General features: G+C 40.1%; 1 protein-coding gene across 18 annotated transcripts in view; it reads right to left on the reverse strand.

Annotated features, from left to right (window-relative positions):
- Positions 1 to 20,007, reverse strand: part of FRYL (FRY like transcription coactivator) — a 276,985-nt gene that overhangs the window by 211,469 nt on the left and 45,509 nt on the right. For 12 of the 18 annotated variants that reach the window (XM_063723409.1, XM_054553890.2, XM_054553895.2 and 9 more), the window contains exon 2: positions 4,944 to 5,123. The exons of 2 other annotated variants lie outside the window; for them this stretch is intronic. The gene's annotated coding sequence lies outside the window, so the exon portion shown is untranslated. Of the gene's footprint in view, positions 1 to 4,943; positions 5,124 to 7,588; positions 7,644 to 12,114; positions 12,237 to 20,007 lie in introns of all 18 variants that reach the window. 4 more of the 18 variants (XM_063723408.1, XM_054553888.2, XM_054553886.2 and 1 more) reach the window with 2 other exon arrangements.

Genomic DNA, 20,007 nt, shown 5'->3' on the forward strand with positions numbered 1-20,007 from the left:
ACAAAGTTTCTAGAATATGAGTACTTATACGGAGAAGAAAACAGAATTTGACTTTGGAACCATAAAACTATTATACATGATTATAAAACAAAATTACATTTTAGAACAGTTATTAAATATGAAAGATAATGAACTTAATTGTATATCCAGTTGGTGGCATAACTATACAGAGAAAAATTATTAAGACTAACTTAAACAGTATAGTATCTCTGAGAGCAGCCCCTATGATCATACTTCCTGGTATTCACATCCTTAAGTATTCACTGTTCACCTCCTTTTTTTTTTTTTTGACACAGAGTGTCACTCTGTTGCCCAGGGTGGAAAGCAGCGGTGTGACCTCAGCTCACTGCAACCTCTACCTCCTGGGTTCAAGCGATTCCCCTGCCTCAGCCTCCTGAGTAGCTGGAACTACAGGCACACGCCACCACTCCTGGCTAATTTTTGTATTTTTAGTAAAGACAGGGTTTCACCATGTTGGACAGGCTGGTCTCAAACTCCTGACCTCAGGTGACCTGCCTCAATCTCCCAGACTGCTGGAATCATAGGCATGAGCCACTGCGCCTGGCATCATCTCCCTTTTAGTGTAGACTGAATTGAAAGACTTGATTCTAGGAATAGAATTCAGCTGAATACCTTGTTCCTAACATCATTATTCACAACAGCCAAAACATGGAAAGAACTCAAATATCAGTGGATGGATGGATAAAATGTGGTATGTAAATACAATGGAATATTATTCAGCCTTAAAAAAGAATGAAATTCTGACATGTACTATAACATGAATGTCTTTGAAGACATTATCCTGGGGGAAAAAAGCCAGTCACAAAAGGATAAATACTGTAACTGCATGATTCCACTTACGAGGTACCTAGAGGGGTCAAACTCTTGGGAAAGTAGAATGGTGGTTGTCAGGGGCTGGGCAAAGAAGATGATGGGGAGTTATTTAATGGGTATAGAGTTTCATTTTGTAAAGATGAGAAAGTTCTGGAGATGAATGATGGTGATAATTGCACAACAATGTGAATGTATGTAATGCCACTGAACTGTACACTTAAAATAGTTAAAATGTTAAGTTTACATTATGCACACTTTAGCACAATAATTTTTTTAAAAGGATGCAGCAAGTGTGATGGGCTCTCACTCTAAGAATAAGTTACAGAAAGAGCATCGTTTCCATCTTGGATGCTCTCTCTCCTTTGCTCTGAACTAACAACCAGCTGCCCATGTTGTTAGCTGCCCTATGGAAGCATCAAGGAATTAGCCTCTGGCCAACAGCCAGAAAGAACCTGAGACCTGTCAATAATCACATGAGTGAGCTTGAAAGCACCCCAGAAGGCTGTTCCTTTGTGCCTCTTTTACTTGAGTTGTGGGATGAATGCAGCCCCAGAAGATACTTGGATTGCTGCTTTATGAGAGACTCTGAGCCAAAAGCACCCAGCTAAGCTGCACCCCAAAGAAACTGACTCACAGCAACTATGAGACAATAATGTCACTGTGTTATGCCACTAAGTTTCAGGGTAGTTTGTTACACAGTAATAGATAATAATATATACAGTAATTTGACTAAACATTGCTAAGAGAATGTGCTAAGTCCAAAACAATACTGCAAATTCTTTTTCATTTTTTAGTATTTTTATTTGCGTCATGATTTTTTTAATAATATGAACATGCAGAAGTACAAATTCTATTTCTGAGTATATACCCAAGAAAAAAAAGTACACAGATCTGCCCAAAGATATGTACAAGAGTGTTCATAGCAATTTTATCATTACTTTTTTAAAAGGTCTTAAGGATACATACTGAAATACTTATAAATAAGATATATGATGTCTAGAATTTGCTTTAAAATAACACAGGAGTGGGAGAAAAGTTGGTGGGGAATAGCTAAACAATTTGGGCATGACTTGATAATTACTGAATCTGGGTCTGAATACAAAGCAATTGGTTACACCAGTCCGTTTACTTCTGCATATGTTTCTCATTTTCCATAATAAAAATTTTAAATAAATAAGACAAAACGTTTATTTTACAGACACTAGAAAAAAAAAATCCTGAAATAAAAAGAAGATCCTCTTTCCAAGACCTTAGAAAAGAAACTGTTCCAGGTAATAATGAGGTCTAAGGCAAGAAGTGATTGAAGTGAGAAGTAAGAGAACTTTGAGGCTCCAGTTCTGGTGAACTAATGCTGGCTTTAGCTACCTGCCAAAGAATCACACCCTTCTCCCAAATTTGTTTCAAAAAGTATCTGTATTTCTTTTTCTTTTTTTTTTGAGATGGAGTCTTGCTCTGTCTCCCAGGCTGGAGTGCAGTGGTGCAATCTTGGCTTACTGCAACCTCCGCCTCCTGGGTTCAATTGATTCTCCTGCCTCAGCCTCCCCAGTAGCTGGGACTATAGGTACGTGCCACCACGCCCGGCTAATTTTTTGCATTTTTAGTAGAGAGGGGGTTTCACTGTGTTAGCCAGGATGATCTTGATCTCCTGACCTCGTGATCAGCCCGCCTCGGCCTCCCAAAGTGCTGGGATTACAGGTGTGAGCCGCCACACCCGGCCTATATTTCTTTTTAAGAGACAGGGTGGCAGGCACCTGTAATCCCAGCTACTCAGGAGGCTGAGGTAGGAGAATCGCTTGAACCCAGGAGGCGGAGGTTGCAGTAAGCCGAGATTGAGCCACTGAACTCCAGCCTGGACAACCAGAGTGATACTCTGTCTCAAAAGAAAAAAAAAAAAAAAAAATTAGCCAGGCATGGTAGCGCACACCTGTCAATCCCAGCTTCTCGGGTGGCTGAGGCACAAGAATTGCTTGAACCTGGGAGGTGCAAGTTGCAGTGAGCCGAGATCATGCCACTGCACTCCAGCCTGGGTGACAGCGAGACTGTCTTAAACAAACAAACAAACACTGCGTACTCATTTACCCTTTGGCCCTGCAATTCCACTTCTAAGAACCTGTCCCAAACACAGTGGCAAGATATAAAAAGATTTATATATCTGCAAGGTTATGCATTTATATTATACCATTTATATTAGCAAAAGATTATAAACAATCCATTCACCCTGGCTGGAATGCAGTAGCACAATAATACCTCACTGCAACCTCAACCTCTTGGGCTCAAGCAATCCTCCCACCTTACCCTCCCAAGTATCTGGGACTAAAGGTGTGCAACTATCACACTTGGTTGATTTTTAAATTTTCTGTAGAGATGGGGTCTCGCTGTGTTGCCCAGGCTGGTCTCAAACTCTTGGCCTCAGGTCATCCTCCCACCTGGGCCTCCCAAAGCACTGGGAATACAGGCATGAGCCATCACACTTAGCTTCAAAAGGTATCGTGTGTTTTTTTTTTGTTTGTTTGTTTGTTTGTTTGAGACGGAGTCTCGCTCTGTCTCCCAGGCTGGAGTGCGGTGGCGCGATCTCGGCTCACAGCAAGCTCCGCCTCCTGGGTTCACGCCATTCTCCTGCCTCAGCCTCCCGAGTAGGTGGGACTACAGGCGCCCGCCACCACGCCTGGCTAATTTTTTGTATTTTTAGTAGAGACAGGGTTTCACCGTGTTAGCCAGCATGGTCTCGATCTCCTGACCTCGTAATCTGCCTGCCTCGGCCTCCCAAAGTGCTGGGATTACAGGCATGAGCCACTGTGCCCAGCCCTAGGTATCTGTGTTTTTATAAAGGGTCCCAGAATTAGAATCACTGATCTAAGATGCAGTGACCCTGGAAAATTGCTAACGTGAAAATAATGGATGCTAGACACGTTAAGGAAGCATAATGAGAGCCACTAATATGATATTGGAGTGGACAGAAAGAGAGGGTCTGAGTGAAATGAAGGAAAGTCCTTGAGGTCAGTAGGAGAGAAGGATAAGAATGTGGAAAGAAAGAGAATAAAAGAAAGACACTAACTTCAAAACAGAAAGATTAACTGAAAAATGTTCTGACAGTGGAGACCTTATTCTTGCCCCACAATTCAACAAAAATAGATCTAAAGTGTCTCTAACAGATAGGTTAGGGAAGAAAACACAGCCTCAAAAAAAAACCAAAAATCTATCAATTTGTTCATTATAGTTCATAAAGTGTTGGGATTATGAAACCACCAAAAATCCTTACGAATCATTTAGTCTAATTCACCCATTTCAGACACAAAAACTGGGTCTACCAAGGCTAATTAACTGGCATTCAAGAAAACTATGCAATTAATGATTAGAACTAGGGCTAAAATGTATCCCAATTTTCACTCTATCTATCTGCCTTTCATCTTTATCTAATACCACAGTTTCCATTTGGTAACTTACTTCTGTATTATGCTAAATGTCATTATATATTTTCATTCTTAAACAGTAGGCATTGGTCGACTGGCTCAAAATGAGCCTATTTCAATCATTTTCTTTTAAAGGTCTCCCATTTCTGCTCAATTTTACTCTCCCCTCACTACCCCTATGTGTTCTGAGTAAATCTCAGAGTTGCCTAGAAAACTTGTTGGCTAACTGACATCTATGCTTCCAAAAAAAAGTCAGAATATGAAAAGGCACACATAGTGCTATGCTATAAAAAGAAGAGCTGGCATTGCACACCTCTCTTATCATTTCCATGAATGTATACATAATTTACAATTGCCAAGAAGTAGGAGGATATTCTTCAACAAATGGGCTCAAAATCCCTAAATAGGTAAGACAGTAACAAGATAAACTATCTCAGCCTTACAATAAGGGACTATAGAGTACAAATAAGGCACATAAAGTGCACAGGCATAAAGTTGTTCACGTGTTTATATTCTTTATAAACATGCATGTTCTGTGCACAGAATGTAATATGTAAAAAATGTTTTGAGGTCTCGAAAAATCTGATGTTTTTTCCACTTTGAGATTTGATTTAGAAAAAATTAGCAAAAAGTGCAGGTATTAACTCATATATAAAAAGGAAAGAAGGCCTAGAAAAGAGGAAATATACATGTCCTTACCACTTAGAAATGGTTGTTGAGGCACAGAGTTTGTAGAAAAGACACCAAGTTTGGAAAGGATCCATCTAGAAGCTTTTTTGATCTGGAGCTTGTACTTTACAGGCACTCAAGTGGGCACACTGGTACAAAGCAGTAGTGAGTGAGTCACCGCGTGTGAAGCAGAATATGGAATGTTCTAGGCTGGAAGATTAAAAAATAGGAAATATGGTTATTACTAACAGCTATGCTTACAACATGTTAACATTTTAGCAGCTTCCATATATCACTAATCAAAAGTCTGCAAGTTCCTCAAAGGTTAAACATCATCCAGCAATTCCACACCCAGGTATATATTCCAGAGAAATGAAAACATACCCATACAAAAATATGTATACAAATGTTCATAGCAGCATTATTTGTAATGACCAAAAGGCAGAAACAACCTAAATGTCATCAATTGATGAACAGATAAATAAAATGTGGTATATCCACAATGGAATATTACCTTGCCATGAAAAGGAATAAAGTACTGATACATGCTATAACATGGATGAATCTTAAAAAAAAATTATGCTAACTGAAAGAAGCCACTCACAAAAGGCCACGTAGTATATGATCCCATTTATATGAAATGTCCATAATAGGCAAATCTAACAAAGAGAAAACAGGTAAGTGGTTGCCTAGGGCCAGGAGACAAAAGATAGGTGGTGACTATTAATGGGTACAGGGTTTCTTTCAGAGGGTGATGAAAATGTTCTAAAAATCTATTATAGTAATGGTTTCACAATTCTGTGAATATAAAAAAGGCTCTAACTGTACACTTTATTTATTTGAAAAGGGGTTTGACTCTGTCACCTAGGCTGGAGTGCAATGATGCAATTATAGCTCACTGCAGCCTCAAACTCCTGTGTTCAAGCAATCCTCCTGCCTCAGCCTCCGGAGTACCTAGAAGTACAGGAGCATGCCACCATGTCCGACTAATTTTTTAATTTTTTTGTAGAGATGGGGTCTTGCTCTGTTGCCCAGACCAGTCTCTATTTCCTGGCCTCAAGTGTTCCTCCTCCCTCACCTTCCAAAGTACTGGGATCTCAGGCATGAGCTACCACGCACAGCCTTAAATTGTACATTTTCAATTGGTGACTTGCACGGCATGTGAATTATACCTCAATAAAGCTGCTACTTTTTAAAAACTACAGTCTATAACTTCCTAACTACTAACCAATATCTGACATATTATTCTACATCACTTTATAACTCCATATAATGAGAAAAACATTGAATTCAGTGATAAAACCAGATTATTGGCAATCCTAAAACCATAGACAAGCAACAAGTTCTGAGCTTCAATTTCCTTGTAGGGGAAAGGGGAGTCCTCTCTGGTACACCATCTTATTTTTCTCCCAATAACAGAGTTGCATCCTAGAGTAAATTGTGTTCATTCTAAAATCAGTTTGTGTCTGTTGTATTTACTATAATTACATAGTTTAGTTGCATATTACATCAAAAATGAGTGCAAAAACAAAATGCTTTGTCTCTAAACATTAATCATGTAATTTAATTAAGGCAAGCCACTTTAAAAACATTTTAAAGAAAATGTCTTGGCTATACATCAAAAGACTGGTGAAATATAAGCATTCATACAGGTATAAAATATTTAAGGTATGTATCTTTCTTTCTCATTTTAAACAAATATTCTATTTAGCCAACCCAACTGCAGGTATATTATACAGCCAATATTGTTTAAGAGAACTTCTACTCTATACGTTAGTTGTATAAAAGATGAACATAAGTACACTACTATTATTCCACGTCACACTCTAAAGCGTGAAAATTGACCCTATTACATTTGAATTCTCTCTTACAGAGGTTGAAACTTGTCTACTCTTCAAGTCCCCAGGACCACTACAATCCCATACTCTCTACAGACACCTTCATCTGCTTTAACTGAAAAAGGTTGCCCAATGTCAACCCTTCAAATTCAAGATTGCTAAAGTCCCTCCTTCTTGTGCTCATAGGCTCTATGTGTGAAGCATTTTTTTTTCACTATCTCTCAGAATCCTCCCTTTTCAAAGCTAATCCTACATCTGACCTACATATTCAGGTGACCATTATGCTCCCCCAACACACAAAAAAAGTGTTACTTACACTCATGCTCCATAGACTCCTCCCTTCCACTTCATTTCCACTTACATTTGTGCTTCTCCCTTCTCACCTCTCAACTTACTCCTGAACTATCAGCCATTTGCACTCTGACCCCAACTACTTCCTAATGACTGCAAAAGAATTCCGAGCGGTCACTCTAACTGATCTTTGGCCTCCCCTCTCTCACTATTCCAATGCATCTCAGATATTGCTTCCTAGCGCATAACTCTGATCACAAAACCCCCAGGCTTGGTAATTCCATGGTGTCTCCCAGTGCCTACAGAAAACAGTTCAGGAATTCATTAACCTCATCAAGATTCTAATGGAAGAGACTAAATTGCCAGCCCATCTCCCGAATGTTATCCAGACTTCAGTCAGGCTGAACTCTTTGCTCTGTGCAAATATATCCCATGCCTTCCTACACACAGATCTAATGCATGCTTTATTCCATCTGGAATGCCCTCCCTTCGTTTCTATGTATTGAAATTCCTCTAAAATCATTTTTAAAGTAGAAAGTCACTTACCACTCAGAGGCTCATGTTTCTCAACTATAAAATGAGAATAACACCTTCAAGGCTGCTATATAAAGATGACAAACCATTATTAGTATCAAGTATTGTTAAGCATAAACAGAATAATTGCTGGTAGATAATACTCAACAAATGTTATTACTCTTGTTCATTAATGACAATTAAGTGCCCAATAAATATAAATTGACAAAACAAAACAATAGAAATATCTTTTCCAGCACACTGTGCTCTTTGCTCACCAATCAACTGTTTAAGGTTTGACACCTCTGGAAGTTAAGATGATAAAAATTCCTAATAACGTTTTCATTTTTTGGGACTCTCACATAGATTCATGATGCAAGAACAACCACCCTCTATTTCATGATTTCGTCAGGAACAACTTGATTCACTGATATCTACCAAAATGGGAAGAGTAGAGCAAAGTAATAATTTTATCACTTACTTTTTTTAAAAATTGCACTAAAGGCTGGGTGTGGTGGCTCACGCTTGTAATCCCAGCACTTTGGGAGGCTGAGGTGAGCGGATCACGAGGTCAGGAGATCAAGACCATCCTGGCCAACGTGGTGAAACCCCATCCCTACTAAAAATACAAAAATTAGCTGGGTGTGGTGGCGTGCACCTGTAATCCCAGCTACTCGGGAGGCTGAGGCAGGAGAATGGCTTGAACCTAGGAGGTGGAGATTGGAGTGAGCCAAGATCGTGCCACTGCACTCCAGCTGGTGACACAGAGAGACTCCATCTCAAAAAACAAAAAACAAAAAATCAGTAAAATACGTATAATTTACCATCTTAACCATTTTAAATTGTATATTAAGGCTGGGCACGGTGGCTCACGCCTGTAATCCCAGCACTTTGGGAGACCGAGGTGGGGAGATCACGAGGTCAGGAGTTCAAGACTAGCCTGGCCAACATGACAAAAGCACTCTCTACTAAAAATACAAAAAAATTAGTCAGGCATGGTGGCATGCACCTGTAATCCCAGCTACTCAGGAGGCTGAGGCAGGAGAACTGCTTGAACCCACGAGGTGGAGGTTGCAGTGAGCTGAGATCACGCCACTTCACTCCAGGCCTGGGCAACAAAGCAAGACTCCGTCTCAAAAAATAAAATAAATAAATAAATAAAATTAAAATTTTAAAAAGGTGTACATTAAATATATTCACACTGTTGGGCAACCATCACCACCACCCATCTCCAGAACTCTTTTCATCTTACAAAAGTGAAACTCTATACCCATTACAGTCAACCCCATTCTCTCTGTCACAACCTGACAGTCACCATTCTACTTTCTGTCTCTATGGGCCTGACTACTCTAGGTACCTTATGTAAGTAAAATCATACAATATTTGTTCTTTTGTAACTGGTTTATTTCACTAAGTGTGATGTCCTCAAGATTCATCTATGTTGTTATTTACTGTTTCCGTAAGAACTCCAAAACCACACAGGGACATAGTTTAAACATACTCTAGCTAAGGTAGATTCTATGGCACTACACCACAGATTTGGAACACTCAAATTACAGAAAGAAAGGGAAAGGGAAAATAGCAGTACTTGATAATTAGGTATGTTGCCAGTTACTCTGCTAGGTACATTTCACACAGAACTTATTAAGTCCAAACAACTCTAAGGAGCTAGATGATTATCATTCCCAACTGACAAATGAGAAAAAGGTTCAGAAGAACACACAATAGCAAGTACGCCTCCCATGTCACTATCCTATTTCCATTTTGTTTTCATTATAGAACTCATCACTATCTAACATATGCTTGGTTTTATATACTTATTTAATTCCTTATTGCCTTTCTCCCTAACTAGAACGTAAACACCTGTGGCCATTGTATCCTCTAACCAGCCCAGAATCAGAGAGGTAGAGAGTGGAGGGGCAGGAATGGGGAAGTACAAAACAAGTAATGTTATAAGGAAAATGTGCCACGTGTGCACACTATATGTAGATTTTTTTTTTTTTTTAATGGTTGAGATTGGCTGGGCATGGTGGCTCACACCTGTAATCCCAGTACTTTGGGAGGCCAAGGCAGGATCAGCTGAGCCCAAGAGTTTGAGACCAGCCTGGCAACAAAGGGAGACCCCATCTCTATAAGAAATAAAATAAATTTAAAAATAAAAGGTGGAAGTCATTACACTAGTGGAAGGGTCACATTTTTACAACAAAATTGTGTCTATGATATACACAGCTTAAAACTTGAACACCTTATCATCTCTAGCTGTTCTGAGATTCTTGCTTCCATACATACACTTGAGATGGAGTCTCACTCTGTCACCCAGGCGGGAGTGCTGTGGTGAAATCATGGCTCACTGCAACTTCTGCCTCCCTGGTTCAAGCAATTCTCCCTGTCTCAGCCTCCCGAGTAGCTGGAATTACAGGCACCCGCCACCACACCCGGCTAATTTATGTGTTTTAGTAGAGATGAGGTTTCACCATGTTGGCCAGGCTGGTCTTGAACTCCTGACCTCAGGTGATCCACCTGCTTCGGACTCCCAAAGTGCTGGGATTACAGGTGTGAGCCACTGCACCCAGCCCATATGTACGTTTCTTAGATGCTCAGAAATGGGGAGGCTTTTTTATGGACAAAGATACATTTAGGTGGGCTTTTGTTCTGGTTTTTGGAGTGGGAAGTTGGGTGAAAGGGTAGAAGATAAAATTCCTTGGTCTCCAGTGAGCCCAAATTCTATTATTATATCCTTGTCTTCTATGAATTTTTGCTGTTTTTAATCAAACTTTACCCGAGGAATTGTTCTCTGCCTTCTGGCTAAGATCAAGGGTAGTGCCTGAGGACTTTACTACTAAGGGTGAATTAACAATGGGAAGCAGATACTAAGCTGCGATAGTCTACTTACACCATAAATATATGCTCACTAGAACAGTAACTATATTTACCAAAATACAGATTTCCTTCCTCTGCTTCAGAATAAAAGTGAATATTCCTACTACCATGCATTGCTACATTTTCTGTTAACATTTGTTAAAACCTTTTATTAAAACCCAAGAAATTAATGACTGAATACACACTACTTTCTCAAGCTATATTTTCCCATAATTTATATTAATAGCAACTACCTCTACAATTAGAGAAATCTGAAATGTTATGATGAGAAATCAGGATTTCTAAGGGCTTTCACTGAATAAATCCTCACTTGTAACATGTCTACATTTCCCATTAACTTATTGTTTTCATAATTTCTTCTGATCACAGTACAAAAAATGTTAGTCATAAAAGGAGTACTGTGTTCACAAAATAATGTTATCTTCACTGATGTAACAAAAAGTCAGTGGTTTCCTTTTTGTGGTAAACAATGGGCCTTGGGAAGCACATTCCCTGTTAAATGTCTTTTACATTTTTTATACACAATTGGTTCAACTTCCTAATAATCACCATTTACCAGAAATGTGAAAGATAAAAATCATCATGATACACAATAAGACTAAGCAAGCCAAAAGGAGAAAAATAAAATTATAATGGCTCACTGAGGACAGTGGAGTAGAAAATACTTCCAGCTTACACCAATTATCTCTTAATATTACCTTTTTAAACTGAGAATATCAGTTTCACAGTGACAAAAATCTCACATCTTTTTTTCTCTCCTCCTAAGGGATCATGCCATCAGCAAATTCAACTATCCTCCTGGACATCTAAAGGACCTCAAACCTAACAGGTTTTTTTGTTTTGTTTTTGAGACAGGATCTTGCTTTGTCACCCAAGCTGGAGTGCAGTGGTGTGATCACAGCTCACTGCAGCCTCGACCTCCTTGGCTCAAGCAATCCTCCCACCTTAGCCTCCTGAGTAGCTGCAACTAAAGGCATATGGCACCATGCCTGGCTAATTTTTGTATTTTTAGTAGAGACAGAGTCTCACCATGTTGCCCAGCCTGGTCTCGAATGCCTGGCCTCAAGCAATCCACCCAGCTCAGCCTCCCAGAGTGCTGGGATTACAGCCATGAGCCACTGTTCCCAGCCTTAACTCTTAATATACCAAAATCTTTGCCTGCTCCCAGTCTTGCTCCTTACTAAACTCCTTACTAAATAATACCATCCTTATTTTAGTTGCTAATGCCAAAAACCTAGCAGTCACATGTATTTCCTTTCTTTCCTTCACATCCCCACATCTAATCCAACAACAAGTTCTGTCAACCCTATATTCAAAATACTGTATATCCTAACTCAGACCATTTATCTCCAAATCCACTGCTGCCACTCTAGACAGAACCACCATAATCTCTGCCCAATTCAAGGAGACTCTTAGCTGATGATACTCCTGCATCTCCTCATTTCCCATTTCTCCATATAGTAACCAGAATGATCTTTTAAAAATATAAACAGCCAGGCATGGTAGCTCACACCTGTAATCGCAATACTTTGGGAGGCCAAGGCAGGAGGATTGTTTGAATCCAGGAGTTTGAGACCAGCCCAGGCAATATAGCAAGACCCCAACTCTACAAAAAATAATCATAATAATAATAATAATAATAATAACAAAAAAAATTAGGTGGATGTGGTGGCACACACCTGTAATCCCAGCTACTTGGGAGGTTGAGACAGGAGGGTTGCTTGAGCCCAGGAGGTCCAGACGTTAGTAAGCCATGATCCTGCCACTGTAATCCAGCCTGGGAGACACAGCAAGACCCCATCTCAAAAAATAAATTGAAATTAAAATTAAAATTTAAAAATAAATGGAATATAAATGTATTCACTCCACCAATACTCAAAGTCCTCCACTAGTTTTACATAAAATACAGGGGAAAAAGTTCATGGTCAAACATCTCTGACTTTTCCTTTCCCCTATTCCAGCCACACTGGTTTTCCTGCTATCCCTCAAACTCAAGTTTATTTCCACGTTGGGCCTGTGCGCTTGCTAACCCCTCTGCCTGGAAAGCTTTTCCCCTGGGCATGGCTTGCTCCCTCCCTTCTTTGTTCAGATCATTGCAAATACTACCCCCCAAAGAGGACTCCCCACATACCCTATCTAAAATAACGGACATCATCACTCTCTAAGCAAACTTAATTTCTCATCATAGAGTTTATCATCCAATATTTGTTTACTGTTTGTCTACCTGACTAAAAAGCAAGCTCCAGGAGTTGGGTGGGGGGGGGCTGTCTTGTGGATATTTATAATCCCCAACATCATCTCCTGGGTCACAGGAACTCAATAAACATTTGTTGACTAAACAAACGGTGCCCATGATAATAAATGACAAGCATCAAAGAAAAACACCAATATGCAAACTTTCAAACAGTTTATTCAATAAAATGCATATTAACAACTTCATAAATTTCCATCGTGCTGCCTTTAGAGGACTTTAGAGTAGGGTAGAATAATAGGGAAAGGGAGGGAAACTTGTTGCCTTCAGCACATAAATCCAATATATTTGAATATTTTATTTTACATCCATGTTGAGATGGAACCTAATGTCTCCAAAAAATAACAAATTTGAAACGGTTTTTATTCCTGTTAAATACTGGAATCAAACTTTATCCAAACAAGCTTAAAAGGAGAAGCAATATTCAGATGATAACCTAAGAATACACATTTGACTTAGCTCCCTGTTCCATTATCCTTCAAGATGATTAAATCAATATAAAAGAGAAAATTCAAGCATCATCAGAAATTAGACAGGGGTCTCACCCTTCACCTGAAACTTCTGAATTTTCACAAAGGTATTTTGACATGAGACAAAAGAGAATCAATCTGCCCTTACATCAGCCATATCTGCTGTGCTCCACTCCAAGAGCCTGCCTGCCAGTCTACTCCACTAAGGTGAGGCCTAGAAGAAAATGGCCCACACTTAATTGCTCCCCTCCATCAAATTCTCTGCACTAAATACCAACTGCAATCTTCAACAGACTCCGTCTATCCTCTGAGAGAAAGAGAGAATACAATCTCGTGTCAAGCTCTGATGCAGCCTGTGCTATTTATCGACACTAAATAAAGTGGACAACCGTACCCCCTTACCCAGGTTTCATTTTTCAAGGTTTCAGTTAACCTCAGTCTGAAAATATTAAATGGAAAATTTCAGAAATAAACAATTCATAAGTTTTAAATAGCACATCATTCTCAGTAGCGTGATGAAATGTCACGCTGTCCTGCTCCATCCTGCCCACCCGGGACATGAATTATCCCTTTGTCCAGTGTGTCCACATCCACACTGTCTACGCTACCCACCCTCTAGTCACTTAGGAGCAGTCTCAGTTATCAGATCCACTGTCGCAGTATCACAGTGCTTGTGTTCAAGTAACCTTTATTTTACTTAACAGTGGTCCAAAAGCACAAGAGTAGTGATGCTGGCATATTGTTATAATTGTTCTATCTTATTAATTATTGTTGTTAATCTCTTACTGTGCCTAATTTAGGAATTAAACTTTATCAGAGGTATGTATGTATGGGAAAAAACGTAGTATATGTAGGATTTGGCACTATCTGAGGTTTCAGGCTTCCACTGGGGTCTTGGAACACATCTACTGAGGATAAGGGGAAACTACTACAGAGGAAAAAAATCACCAATCTTATGACACGAATTGGCAAATACAGAGGACTGGTGAAATTCTCAGAATTTCAGAGATAATGACCTTGAAATTCTTAACAAAGATGTGAAAGGCAAAACTACTTGCTTTTCTAAGATATAAGTTCTTTTTGTAGGGGTAGGTGGTGAGGTGGTCAGGCTTACCAAACCAGCACCTGCAATCAGGGTTAGAGATGATAAGACACTTTCAAGAAAACACGAAGCAAGTAATCAGAAAAATAAAGATACAGAGGCCATTAACAACATTATCCATTTTCCCTTCTCCTTCTGGGCATAATGAAGAATTTTACTTTCCTTTTCCCTGTTGAAGTTAGACACAGTCATGTGACTTCTGTTGGTCAATGAAATGTGAGAAGTGACCTATAAACTTCCACAGATGCGGCTGGGTACAGTGGCTCAAGCCTGTAATCCCAGTACTTTGGGAGGCCGAGGTGGGTGGATCACCTGAGGTCAGGAATTTGAGACCAGCCTGGCCAACATGATGAAACCCTGTCTCTACTAAAAACACAAAAATTAGCCAGGCATGGTGGCGGCGTATGCCTGTAATCCCAGCTACTAGTGAGGCTGAGGCATGAGAATTGCTTGAACCCAGGAGGCGGAGGTTGCAGTGAGCCAAGATCATGCCACAGCAGTCCAGTCTGGGCGACAGAGCGAGACTCCATCTCCCAAACAAACAAACAAACAAAAAACTTCCACAGATGCATTTAATTGTTGGACTCTGACCCTCTCTCTTCTGCTGTCTCAGTAACTGATGACTCATAGTGCCTTTACAGGAAAGACAACTTTCCCTGAAAGGTACAAACTTGATATGAGTGAGAAATAATAATCTTTGTGTTTTAAGCGACTGATAATTGGAGGATTATTTTCTTATTGCAGCATAAGCTAACCTACCTTGACTAGTATATTAGTTATTTGAAAATTCCAATAAAATTATCAAAATTCAGCAAACAAGAAAATCTGACAGGGGCAGGTAGTTTAAGAGATGGACAGAAAAACATACAACTATGACATCAATAGTGAGAAACAGATGATAACTACAGAAATAAAGGTTTTTTTTTTAATGGAATGCGCTTTTGGAATCAGTAATCTCATCTCAATTTTTAAAGATTTTTAAATAGCAGGCTACCTCTGCAAGGATGCACTAAAACTTATAATACTGCTTGCCTCCAGAAAAGAATACTGTATAGCAACTTAAAAAAAAATGGGAAGAAGAGACTTCTGGTTTCTGATCTGACCTGAAAGAAGCTTGGAAGTCATCACTCCAAAATAAGTAAAAAGCTGAACAAATTGAAAAAAAAAACAAACCAACAACTAATCTTAGCTCCTTAAAAGAAATGACGTCATAAGGCAAACTACTGCTCCCAAAATTGGAGGGACATACAGAAGGATACAGAGAATCACAACTTACCGTAGTAGAAACCCATGAGCAGAAAGGTTGAGGGAACCAGTGCAAGGGAAGAAAAACCTGACCTGTAACTGACAAATTGTTGACAAGAAAAACCTGACCTGTAATGGACAAATCAGTGTAAGAAAAGTCTGAGAGTCAAAAACTCTAGGGAACCCAGTCAGAAGGGGCCTATCGCACTTTGTCTGACTTTTACCTCCAGGAGCTTGACGTAAATTCTCGCAGTGAATATCAGAAAAATCTCCCCCTACTTCCAACAGAGAGGAAAAACAACCATTTTGAAATACACCACAACATTCTGTTTTTAACAAGGCTTGCCCTCAGGAGAAACTATTTAGCCAGAGACTAACTTGCTAACTACCCCTAACTAACTTGGGGGTAGGTTAATACCTAATCCCAGTCAGCCTTAGCCTTCCATGTGGAGGAAAAGAAATACCTAACTCTAGGCAGTTCTAGCCTTCCATGTGGGAGACAGGAAATACCCAACTCTAGCCTACTCTAACTATACTGTCCCACCTAAGGGAGTAAGCGTACTGAGAAGCACTTGTGAAGTTGATAATCCAGAGGCACAGCCTCACTAAAAGATTGAGATCTAATCAGAGGACTATAGAAGACTTCCCCTTCCTCCACACCTTACCACCACATTATAAAACCCTATATTAAACAGTTCCTTTTACACAGTACATCATGTCCAGCTACAAAGAAAAAATTACAAGGCATACTAAAAGGCAAATAACATAGTTTGAAAAGACAGAGCAAGCATCGGAACAAGACTCAGATATGGCAAGACATTGGAACTATCAGATCAGGAACTGAAAACAACTCTGGTTAATATGCTAAGAGCTCTAATCAATAAAGCAGATGACATAGCAAAAAAATATATATCTGAGATTGAAGATATCTCATTAATAACCTCAAAAACTGGAAAGCAAAGAGTAAAAAGAGTGGGGAAAAAAAAAACAGAGGACAAAACACAAAACTCAAGAACTGTGGGACAATTACAAAGAGTGTAACGTGTGAAATGGGAGTACCAGAAGGAAAGGAGAGGAACAGAAGAAATACTTAAAATAATGACTGAGAATTTCCCCCAAATTAATGTCAGATATCAAACCAGATACCCAGGAAGCTAAGAGAACACCAAGCAGGAGAGATGCTGAAAAAACAAAAAAAGCAAACAAAAAACCTACACTTAGACATGCCAAATCACATGCAACTACAGAAAATCTAAGATAAAGACAAAATCCTGAAAGAAGCCAGAAGATAAAAACACCACACCTATAGAAGAACAAAGATAAGATTTACATCCCTAGAATTTCTCCCCAGAAACCATGAAAGTAAGAAGAGGGGGTTGCTTCCAAGATGGACAAATAGGAACAGCTCTGGTCTGCAGCTCCCAGCGAGATCAACGCAGAAGACGGGTGATTTCTGCATTTCCAACTGAGGTACCTGGTACATCTCATTGGGACTGGTTGGACAGTGGGTGCAGCCCATGGAGGGCAAGCCGAGGCAGGGCAGGTCATCGCCTCACCTGGGAAGTGCAAGTGGTCAGGGGATTTCCCTTTCCTAGCCAAGGGAAGCCGTGAGTGACTGTACCTGGAGGCGCAGTACACTCTTGCCTAAATACTGTGCTTTTCCCACAGTCTTCGCAACTGGCAGACCAGGAGATCCCCTCCCATGCCTGGCTCAGCAGGTCCCATGCCCACGGAGCCTTGCTTGCTGCTAGCGCAGCAGTCTGAGACCGACCTGGGATGTGGGAGTTTGGTGAGGGGAGGGGCATCTGCCACTGCTGACACTTGAGGTGGTTCTATGCTCACAGTGTAAACAAAGTGGCAAGGAAGCTCAAACTGGGTGGAGCCCACCACAGCTCAGCAAGGCCTACTGCCTCTCTAGATTCCACATCTGGGGACAGGCCATATCTGAATAAAAGGCAGCAGACAGCTTCTCCAGACTTAAACGTCCCTGTCTGACAGCTCTGAAGACAGCAGCTGTTCTCCCAGCATGGTGTTCAAGCTCTGATAATGGACAGACTGCCTCCTCAAATGGGTCCCTGACCCCCGTGTAGCCTGACTGGAAGACACCTCTCAGTAGGGACCAACAGACACCTCATACAGGCAGGTGCCTCTCTGGGACGAAGCTTCTAGAGGAAGGATCAGGCAGCAATATTTGCTGTTCTGCAGCCTCCGCTGGTGAAACCCAGGCAAACAGGGTCTGGAGCGGACCTCCAGCAAACTCCAACAGACCTGCAGCTGAGGGGCCTATTAGAAGGAAAACTAATAAACAGAAAGGAAGAGCATCAACATCAACAAAAAAGATATACACACCAAAACCCCATCCGTAGGTCACCAACATCAAAGACCAAAGGTAGATAAAACCACAAAGATGGAGAGAAGCCACAGCAGAAAGGCTGAAAAGTCCAAAAACCAGAATGCCTCTTCTTATCCAAAGGAACACAACTCCTCGCCACCAAGGGAACAAAACTGGACAGAGAATGAGTTTGACCAATTGACAGAGGTAGGCTTCAGAAGGTCAGTAATAACAAACTTCTCTGAGCATGTTCTAACCCATCGCAAGGAAGCTACAAACTTTGAAAAAAGGTTAGATGAATGGCTAATTAGAATAACCAATGTAGAGATGAGCTTAAACGACCTGATGGAGCTGAAAACCACAGTACAAGAACTTCATGAAGCATACACAAGCTTCAATAGCTGAGTCAATCAAGTGGAAGAAAGCATATCAGTGACTGAAGATCAAATTAATGAAATAAAGTGAGAAGACAAAATTAGAGAAAAAAAGAGTGGAAAGAAACGAACAAAACCTCCAAGAAAATATGGGACTATGCGAAAAGACCAAATCTGCGTTTGATTGGTGTATCTGAAAGTGATGGGTAGAAGGAAACCAAGTTAGAAAACACTCTTCAGGATATTATCCAGGAGAACTTTCCCAACCTAGCAAGGCAGGGCAATCAAATTCAGAAAATACAGAGAACACCACAAAGATACTCCTCGAAAAGATCAACCCCAAGACACATAATTGTCAGATTCACCAAGGTTGAAATGAAGGAAAAAATGTTAAGGGCAGCCAGAGAGAAAGGCTGGGTTACCCACAAAGGGAAGCCCATCAGAATAACAGTGGATCTCTCTGAGGAAACCCTACAAGCCAGAAGAGAGTGGGGGCCAATCAACAACCTTAAAGAAAAGAATTTTTAACCCAGAATTTCATATCCAGCCAAACTAAGCTTCATAAGTGAAGGAGAAATAAAATCCTTTACAGAGAAGCAAATACTGAGAGATTTTGTCACCACCAAGCCTGCCTTACAACAGCTCCTGAAGGAATCACTAAACACTAAATACCAGCCACTGCAAAAACATGCCAAATTGGAAAGACCGTCAATGCTATGAAGAAACTCCATCAATTAACAGGCCAAATAACCAGCTAACATCATAATGATAGGATCAAATTCACACATAACAATATTAACTTTAGATGTAAATGGGCTAAATGCCCCAATTAAAAGACAAAGACTGGCAAATTGGAAAAGAGACAAGACCCATCAGTGTGCCGTATTCAGGAGACCCACATCATGTGCAAAGACACACACAGGCTCAAAATAAAGGGATGGAGGAAGATCTACCAAGCAAATGGAAAGCAAAAAAAAAAAAAATAGCAGGGGTTGCAGTCCTGGTCTCTGATAAAACAGACTTTAAACAAACAAAGATCAAAAGAAACAAAGTAATGGTAAAGAGATCAATTCAACAAGAAGAGCTAAGTATCGTAAATATATATGCACCCAATACATCAGCACCCAGATTCAAAAAGCAAGTTCTTAGAGACCTATCAAGAGACTGAAGACTCCCACACAATAATAATGGGAAATAAGAGTGGACACAAACAAATGGAAAAACATTCGATGCTCATGGATAGGAAGAATCAATATCATGAAAATGTCCTTACTGCCCAAAGTAATTTATAGATTCAATGCTATCCCCATCAAGCTACCACAGACTTTCTTCACAGAATTGGAAAAAACTGCTTTAAACTTCATATGGAACCAAAAAGAGCCTGCATAGCCAAGACAATCCTGGACAAGAACAAAGCTGGAGGCATCAGGCTACCTGACTTCAAACTACACTACAAGGCTACAGTAACCAAAACAGCATGGTATTGGTACCAAAACAGATATATAGACCAATGGAACAGAACAGAGGCCTCAGAAATAACACCACACATCTACCACCATCTGATCTTTGACAAACCTGACACACACAAGCAATGGGGAAAAGATTCCTTATTTAATAAAGGGTGTTGGGAAAACTGGCTAGCCATATGCAGAAAACTGAAACTGGGCCCCTTCCTTACACTTTGTACAAGAATCAACTCAAGATGGATCAAAGACTTAAACATAAGACCTAGGACCATAAAAATCCTAAAAGAAAACCTGGGCAATACCATTTAGGACATAGGCATGGGCAAAATGTC

Source organism: Pongo abelii, chromosome 3 (genome assembly GCF_028885655.2).
Source record: "Pongo abelii isolate AG06213 chromosome 3, NHGRI_mPonAbe1-v2.0_pri, whole genome shotgun sequence".
Lineage (NCBI taxonomy): Eukaryota > Metazoa > Chordata > Mammalia > Primates > Hominidae > Pongo > Pongo abelii.